This window comes from Cricetulus griseus, chromosome 4, assembly GCF_003668045.3.
Source record: "Cricetulus griseus strain 17A/GY chromosome 4, alternate assembly CriGri-PICRH-1.0, whole genome shotgun sequence".
NCBI lineage: Eukaryota > Metazoa > Chordata > Mammalia > Rodentia > Cricetidae > Cricetulus > Cricetulus griseus.
The window spans coordinates 134,644,166-134,652,270 of NC_048597.1; positions in this window are offsets into that span (position 1 = coordinate 134,644,166).

The window sequence follows — 8,105 nt, forward strand, 5'->3', positions numbered from 1 at the left end:
CGCACACTTCGCAACCAGGATCCCTGCTGCTGCCTGAGTGCATCTGCCAGGTGACAGCGGCAGGCCAGCATAATGCCTGAATCCTTACAGGACTGCTTATTAGTTTTGCTTGAATTTACTTTAGAAATATATTCACTCTACATGAAACCGGGTGGGGCGAGAGGGGTGTTGAGACTTACAGTGTAACCCTGAGACTTACAGTGTAGCCCTGAGATTTACAGTGTAGCCCTAAGATTTACAGTGTAACCCTGAGACTTACAGTGTAACCCTGAGACTTACAGTGTAACCCTGAGACTTACAGTGTAGCCCTGAGACTTAGAGTGTAGCCCTGAGACTTAGAGTGTAGCTCTGAGACTTAGAGTGTAGCCCTGAGACTTAAAAGAGTGTAGCTCTGAGACTTAGAGTGTAGCCCTGAGACTTAGAGTGTAGCCCTGAGACTTAAAGTGTAAACCTGGCTGTCCTGAAGCTCACTATGTAGACCCCACTGGCCTCAAACTTACAGAGATCCACTTGCCACTTCCTCCTGGGTGCTGGGATTACAGGCGAGATTGTTCGAATTTTTGTGTTTTTGTTTTGTTTTTCGACACGAGTTTTTCTGTGTAGCCCTGTCTATCCTGGAACTCACTCTGTCAAACAGGTTGACCTCAAACTCACAGAAATCCGCTTGCCTTTGCCTCCCAAATGATTAAAGACACACACCACCACTGCCCAGCGTTTCTGTATTCTTTTAAACTTATTTATGTGTATGGGTAAACATTTTGCCCATATGTATGTATGGGTACCACATACTTGCCTGAGGCCAGCAGAGGTCAAAAGAGCATCTGATCTTTTGGTACTAAATATGGATGCTTGTGGGCTATCAGGTGGGTGCAAGAACTGAACCCTGGTCCTTTACAAAAACAGCAAACACTCTTCGACACTGATCATTTCTCTAGCTCCTGCTTCTGTGTTTTTCTAAGTAGGGGCTGGCATGGTAGTCTGTATTTTAATCCCAGAACTGGGGAGGCAGAGGCAGGAGGATCTCTGTGAGTTTGAGGCCAGCCTGGTCTACAAACCAAGCTCCAAGACAGCCAGGATTATATAGAGACCTTGCCTCAAAAATCCAAAAATAAATAAAATGTTTAAGAAGGAGCCTAGCATGAAATCCCAGCATTCTGGTGGTGTGAGCAAGAGGATTGGAGTGAATTCCAGGCCAGGCTGAGGCCCTGTCCCAACAACAGGAGCCTGAAGTTGGGCATGGTGGTTCATACCTGTCATCTCAGAACTCCAGAAGCTAAAGAAGAGGGATTGTCATGCACGGGAGTCTAGCCTTGGCTTCAGGAGTTCCAGTCCCATCTGAACTACAGAGTGAACCCTGTCTCATGAGATATACATACACCAGACTGACACTCATGCACTGACTCTCATAAACTGCATGCAGGCACCCATGCACCCCACAATAATAAAAAGAATTTTAAAAAAATTGAAGCAATCAAAGAGATCAAAGCTACAAGAAAAATGAAAAAAAGAAAAGTTGTGTGTGGGGCTGAGCTCTCACAGTAGAAACTGCTCCAGCTTCACCTGGCAGCTGGGTGGTTGTTAGGCCAGCCCACCTTCGCTGGGCCGAAACTCAGGAAATTGCATAATAGTGCAGGTTTGAAAAAGGGGAGCTCAGTGGGAGAGTGCTTTCCCAGCGCACAGGTGGCCTGAATTAAGTCACTGGGGGTGGGGATCCAGGGTTCAGTTTCCAGCAGAGCAAAGTGTGCCAGTGACCTTGGCTGGTTCCTACTGGTTCTTTGCAAACCCCGGGGCTAAAGATAGCCTGCTCTTATCAGCAGGGGTAGGGGTCAGGAGATAAAGTACTGGGATTAAGCAAGAGGACCCAGGAGACACAAATCCCCGGCCAAAAAGTGCCACCCACCTCATCTAAGAGCAAAGGGTGTGCCACCTCACAGCCATGGCCCAACAGCTCCTGTCCAAAAAGAGGCACACACCTCAAAAGCCCTAGGAAGTACCTGTTGGTGTTGGGGCTGTTGAGACAGAAGTGCAGAGGCCTTGACAATAGGAATACAGGGCTGGAGATGTGGAGAATAGCAGAGTGCTTGCCTGATACTCAGGGAGCCGTGGGTTTAGTCCCCAGGACTTTGTAAAATCAGATGCAGTGGTGCTTATAATCCCAGCCCTCAACTGTGAAGAGAGGTTCAAAACAAAACAAGGCTGGACAGTAGAGAGCTTGCCTGGCATGCAGGAAGCTCTGGGCTCTAATCCTAGTAGTGCAGAATTTGGGAACAGTGGTGCAGACAGGTCTACACAGTGAGCTCTAGTACAGCCAGCATTACACAGAGAGATTCTATCTCTAAATAAAGAACAAAGAAATAAATAAAAATAATTAAATTCAGCCAAGAAGCATAGATCTGCACCCCTAGCGCCAGGGAGTAGGGACAGGCAGCTGTGTGTGCTGCTTGATCAGCCAGTCTATAGAGACAGGGAGCATCCAGCTCAGTAGGAGACCATGTCTCAAAATACAAGGCAGAGAAGTGGGTGACGCCTGTGCAAATACCGTGTCACCCTCTGAAGTGCATCTGGGCTAGTGCACGCATACACGCATGTACACACACTACTAAACTCATTGGAGGTCCCCAGATGCCTCAGCTTTAGTGTCTGGTACTGGCTTGGGGGTAGTGGTCAATGGAGGCAGAGTTTCGGTTTTGCAAGATAAATAGTTTTGGAGATGGTTTCACAACACAGTGAGTGAGCTAAACACCACTGAGCTGGGCTCTTCAAAATGCTGAAAGTGATGGATGTGGGGCTCAGGGCAGAGCCCATATCTAACTTGTGTAAGGCCCTGTATGCTACTCTCAGCACCAAAAGAAAAAAACCCCCAAAACGAAATGGTCCAGACCAGGCTGGTGAAACCCACAGAAAGAGCTGACCTGAACATCGGGGAACTCTTGCTCCCCAGACTGATAGCTGGAATACCAGCATGGGACTGATCCAGACCCCAAGAACATGGGTTTCAGTAAGGAGACCTCGGAAATCTATGGGACCTCCTGTAATAGTTCAGTACTTATCCCTAGCATAGGTGTGGACTTTGGGAGCCCAGTCCATATAGAGGAATACTCCCTGAGCCAAGACACACGGGGGTGGGCCTAGGCCCTACCCCAAAGGATACGATAGACTCTGATGACCCCTATGGAAGGCCTCACCCTCCAGGGGGAGCAAAAAGGATATGTGATAGGTGGGGTTTTAGTTGGGGGAGGGGATGGTGGGGAGGAGGAGAGGGGGAGGGAACTGGGATTGTCATGTAAAGCAATCTTGTTTCTAATTTAAATAAAAAAATCTGCAAAACAAAACAAAACAAAAACCGAAATGGGGCTGGAGAGATGGCTCAGAGATTAAGAGCACTGACTGCTCTTCCAGAGGTTCTGAGTTCAATTCCCAGCAACCACATGGTGGCTTACAACCATCTGAGATCTGGTGCCCTCTTCTGGTGTGCAGATATACATGGAAGCAGAATGTTGTATACATAATAAATAAATAAGATTTTTAAAAAACAGAATGGTTAATTTAATGATATGTAATTTTGTGAAAATACGTAGTTTTTTTTTTTTCCATTTCATAAAAATGTTTTGGGCTAGAGAGATGACTCAGTGGTTAAGAGCACCTGTTTTTTTGTTTTGTTTTGTTTTGTTTTTTGGTTTTTCAAGACAGGGTTTCTCTGTGGCTTTGGAGGCTGTCCTGGAACTAGCTCTTGTAGACCAGGCTGGTCTCGAACTCACAGAGATCCGCCTACCTCTGCCTCCGGAGTGCTGGGATTAAATGCATAAGCCACCACCACCCGGCCAAGAGCACCTGTTCTTGTAGAGGCCTGAGCACTCATCAGAGTTGACATCTCCCATTTTCACATTTGTAATTCCTGTTCTGGGGGATCTGACACTCTCTTCCGGCCTACAAGAACACCAGGCATGCCTGAGGTGGCCAGACACACATAAGGATTCATACATATAGCCAGGCGGTGGTGGCACACGCCTTTAATCCCAACACTCAGGAGGCAGAGGCAGGCGGATCTCTGTGAGTTTGAGGCCAACCTGGTCTACAGAGCTAGTTCTAGGATGGCCAGGGCTGTTACACAGAGAAACCCTGTCTTGAAAAACAAACGAAAAACAAGTAGTTATAGTACGGCTGGGGTGTGGCTCAGCTGGTAGAGCGCTTGCCTAGCACCCATGAAGCCCTGGGTTCCATCCTCAGTGCTATATAAACTGGATGTGGGTGAAGCTGGAGAGATGGCTCAGTGATTGAGAGCCCTGGTTGCTCTGGAAGAGGACCCAGGTTCAATTCCCAGCTCACAAGTGTCTGTTAACTCCAGTTCCACAGGGACCTGAAGCCCTCTTCTGACCTCCATCAGGCACCAGGCATACATACATGTGGTAACATTCACACAAAAAATAAATATAAAAAAGACTGAACAAAGGGTGTGATGGTGCAGGCATGTAGTCCCAGCACTGGGGGGGGGGCAGTTCAAGGTCATCCTGGATGACTTGGTAAAGTTTGAGGCCAGCCCCAGCTACCTGAAACTCTGTGTAAAAATGAATAGAGCTCTGGTGAGGGCTCAGTGTGCAAGCATGAGGACCTGAGTTCAAATCTCCAATACCTATGAAGGAGTTGTACATGGTTGTACCAGTGTCCGTGCAACCCGTTTCTCCAGCACCATCTGGGGAGGATAGATAGAGGTAAGAGGTTCACTGGGTCTCACTGGCTGCCAGCCTAGCTCTACGTTCAGTGAAAGATGATGTCCTAAGGGAATAAGGTGACCAAACAGGACCTCTGATACCCTCCTCTATGTATGTGCACATACCTTCACACAACAAAATAAACACCTGAAGTTAACAGAGTGGTGTTGCAAGGAGGCAGGGGTAGGAGGATCTCTGCATTCAAGTCCAGCCTGGTCTACAGAGTGAATTCCAGGACAGCCAAGGCTACACAGAGAAACCCTGTCTGGAACCCCACCCTCCCAAATCTCCAGAACCAGATTCTGACATGGTGGTTCAGACCTGTAAATCCCCACACTTGAGGATGAGGCAGGATGATCAGTAGAGTTCTAGTCCAACCTGGATTACAGGAGACCCTGTTTAAAGTAACCAAAAATAAATGAATAAAAAGAGTGGGGCTGGAGAGAAGGTCCAGTGGTTAAGACCACATAGCATGCTGCTCTTTGGAGGGTCTGAGTTCCATTCCCAGAATTTGGTGGTGCCGGCAGAAGCTCTTGCTGTTTGGAGAGGGCTGTGGGCTGGAGAGGCTTCCTGCCCATGGTGTGGCACTGTCCACTTGTGTACACAATTGCAGTACAAAGGTATGAATTAAAACAAAAAGCTAAAGCCTGAGGCAGGGATCAGCTAGCCGAGTGCTTGCCTAGCACGCTTGAAGCCCTAGGTTTATCCTCAGAGGGAACAAAACAGGTGTGGTGTATGCCTGCTGTCCCAGCACTTGTGAGGTGATAGATAGGAGAATCAGGAGTTCAAGGTCATCCTTGGCTATGTAGCAAGTTTGGGGCCAGAGTGGGTTACATGAGACCCCTGCCTCAAAAACCAAACACCACTACCATCAACACCACCATCATCAACAAAACCCTTTATGGGAACAAGTTTTTAATATTGGCACATTTTTACATAAATAGTATTTTGGGAATAATACTATTATTCTAACACAAAACATATATTTTTGTTGTTTTGCTCTTTTTTTTTTCTTTTTTTTTGAGACAGGCTCTCATTTAGCCCAGGCTGGCCTGCCTCAGTAGGTAGCTGAGGATAATCTTGAATTTCAGATATGCCTGTCTCTATCTCTCCAGTGTTGGTTTACAGGTGCACACACACAGGTGTGCACGTGTGTACATGAGCAGGCTAGAGGACAACCTCGGAGTCATGCTTAGGAGAGCTGCCCATCTTTGTTTAGACAGGACCTCTTGCTGGCCTGGAACTTGTCACTTAGACTACACTGGCTGGCTCTAGAGGCACACAGGGTCTTCCTGTCTCTGCCTCCTTGGTACTGGAGACAGAACATAGGCCCTCAGGCTTGGGAAGCAAATGCCTCACTGACTGATCTCTCGCCAGCTCTCGGAGTTATTCAATTTTGTTTTTAGATTTTTATTATCATTTTTACCATTATTATTGTTGTTGTTGTTTTTGAGACAGGTTTTCTCTGTGTAGCCCTGGCTGTCCTGGAATTCACTCTGTAGATCAGGCTGGCCTCAAACTCAAGAGATCCGGCTGCCTCTGCCTCCTGAGTGCTGGGAATAAAGGCATGTGCCACCACCTCCCAGTTTGGGTCTATTTTTAAAAGCTTAAAGAATCACAAGACAGCTGGGCATTGGTGGCACATGCCTTTAATCCCAGCACTCGGAAGGCAGAGGCAGGTAGATCTCTGTGAGTTCGAGGCCAGCCTGGTGTCCAGAGCAAGTGCCAGGATAGGCCCCAAAGCTACACAGTGAAACCCTGTCTCGAAAAAACAAACAAACAACCCCCCCACACAAAATAATGACCTAGGGCTCAGCAATGGCACAGCACTTGCCTGGTGTGCCCAAGGCCTGGGTTCAATTCCCAGAGCTGCATACACAAAGTGCAGTAAGAGACAAAACAAGATATGGGGGCTGGGGATATAGCTCAGTCAGTAGAGCCCAGCACACACAACACATTGGGGTACATGCCCAGCATCAGACACACTGGGTGGGAAGAGGAGGCAGGAGGATCAGAAGTTCAAAGCTAGTTTAATGAAAAAGACACAAAAGTTGGGCAGTGGTGGCGCACACCTTTAATCCCAGCATAGGGAAGCAGGTGGATCTCTGTGAGTTCGATACCAGCCTGGTCTACAAGGGCTAGTTCCAGGACAGCCTCCAAAGCCACAGAGAAACCCTGTCTCGAACCCCCTCCCCCCAAAAAAGACACACACACACACACACACACACACACACAAATGCATCAGCATTGTTTGTAGCTTTATTAAGTTCTTTTACTTTCTAAAACATGATTACAAGAAAAGAATACTTCATTTACGTGTAACACTGTCTTCATGGACGTACCGTGGTTGCAAAGTAGAATTGAGTATACGTGAAAAGAGAGTAGGGACAAGTGTCTGATCCCGGTGGCCTCAGGCAGAGAGAAGCAGTGGCAGAGACAGACAGGGGCTTCTATGAGGAGCCATGTGCTTTGGATCATGTATGATGCTTCCAGAACTTTAAAATAACCCTCTTGCTGGCTGTGAGGCTGGAACTAAGGGCTCTGCTCAGAGTTCTGCCGCTCACTGTGCTCTAGGCTGAGGATCACTCAGATATCAGCGGCTCTCCCGCAGTTCTGTTTATACACATGCAAAGAATCCAACATGACACCCATCCAGCAGCTCATACCACTCATCCACCTATCCATGCATTCATCTACCCACCCGTCAATGTACCCACTCCTCTATCCATTCACCTTCTCAAGGACTCACCTATCCACCACCCCACCACACCACCCACCACCATCCACACCCCACCCACCACATCATCCACCCACCCATCCCCACCCACCCACCATCCATCATCCCCACCATTCCATCCATCCATCTATCCATCCATCCACCACCAACCCATCCATCTATCCATCCATCCACCCACCCATCCATCCATCCACCCACCCATCCATCCATCTATCCATCCATCCACCACCAACCCATCCATCCATCCACCCACCCACCTATCCATCCATCCAACCAACCACCCACCCACCCATCCATATTATTTCTCATGCCAACCAAGCCTCTATGCCTTAGACAAACCCCTTTAACAAAACTCAAGCCGAGTAAAACTCCATCAAACCAAGAGACCCACTTGTCTAGCAGAGAAGCAGCACTTACTTTCCTTTAGTTTCTGAGCCTCAGCTTAGTTATGCTGAGGTTTGGCTTGAAAACCCAGTGGGTACAGATGTAACCTGGATAAGACTGAGAGACTTCAGAGAAGGCATACTCCCTATCACAAGGCACATTTAGGATTTGTTTCCTTTCTTCTTTACAAAGAAAAGGAGCAAGGGAAAACAAAAAGCATGCTGAGATTCTGGGCACAGAAAAACAAAAACCAAAACCCACTAAGAGCAAAGTGC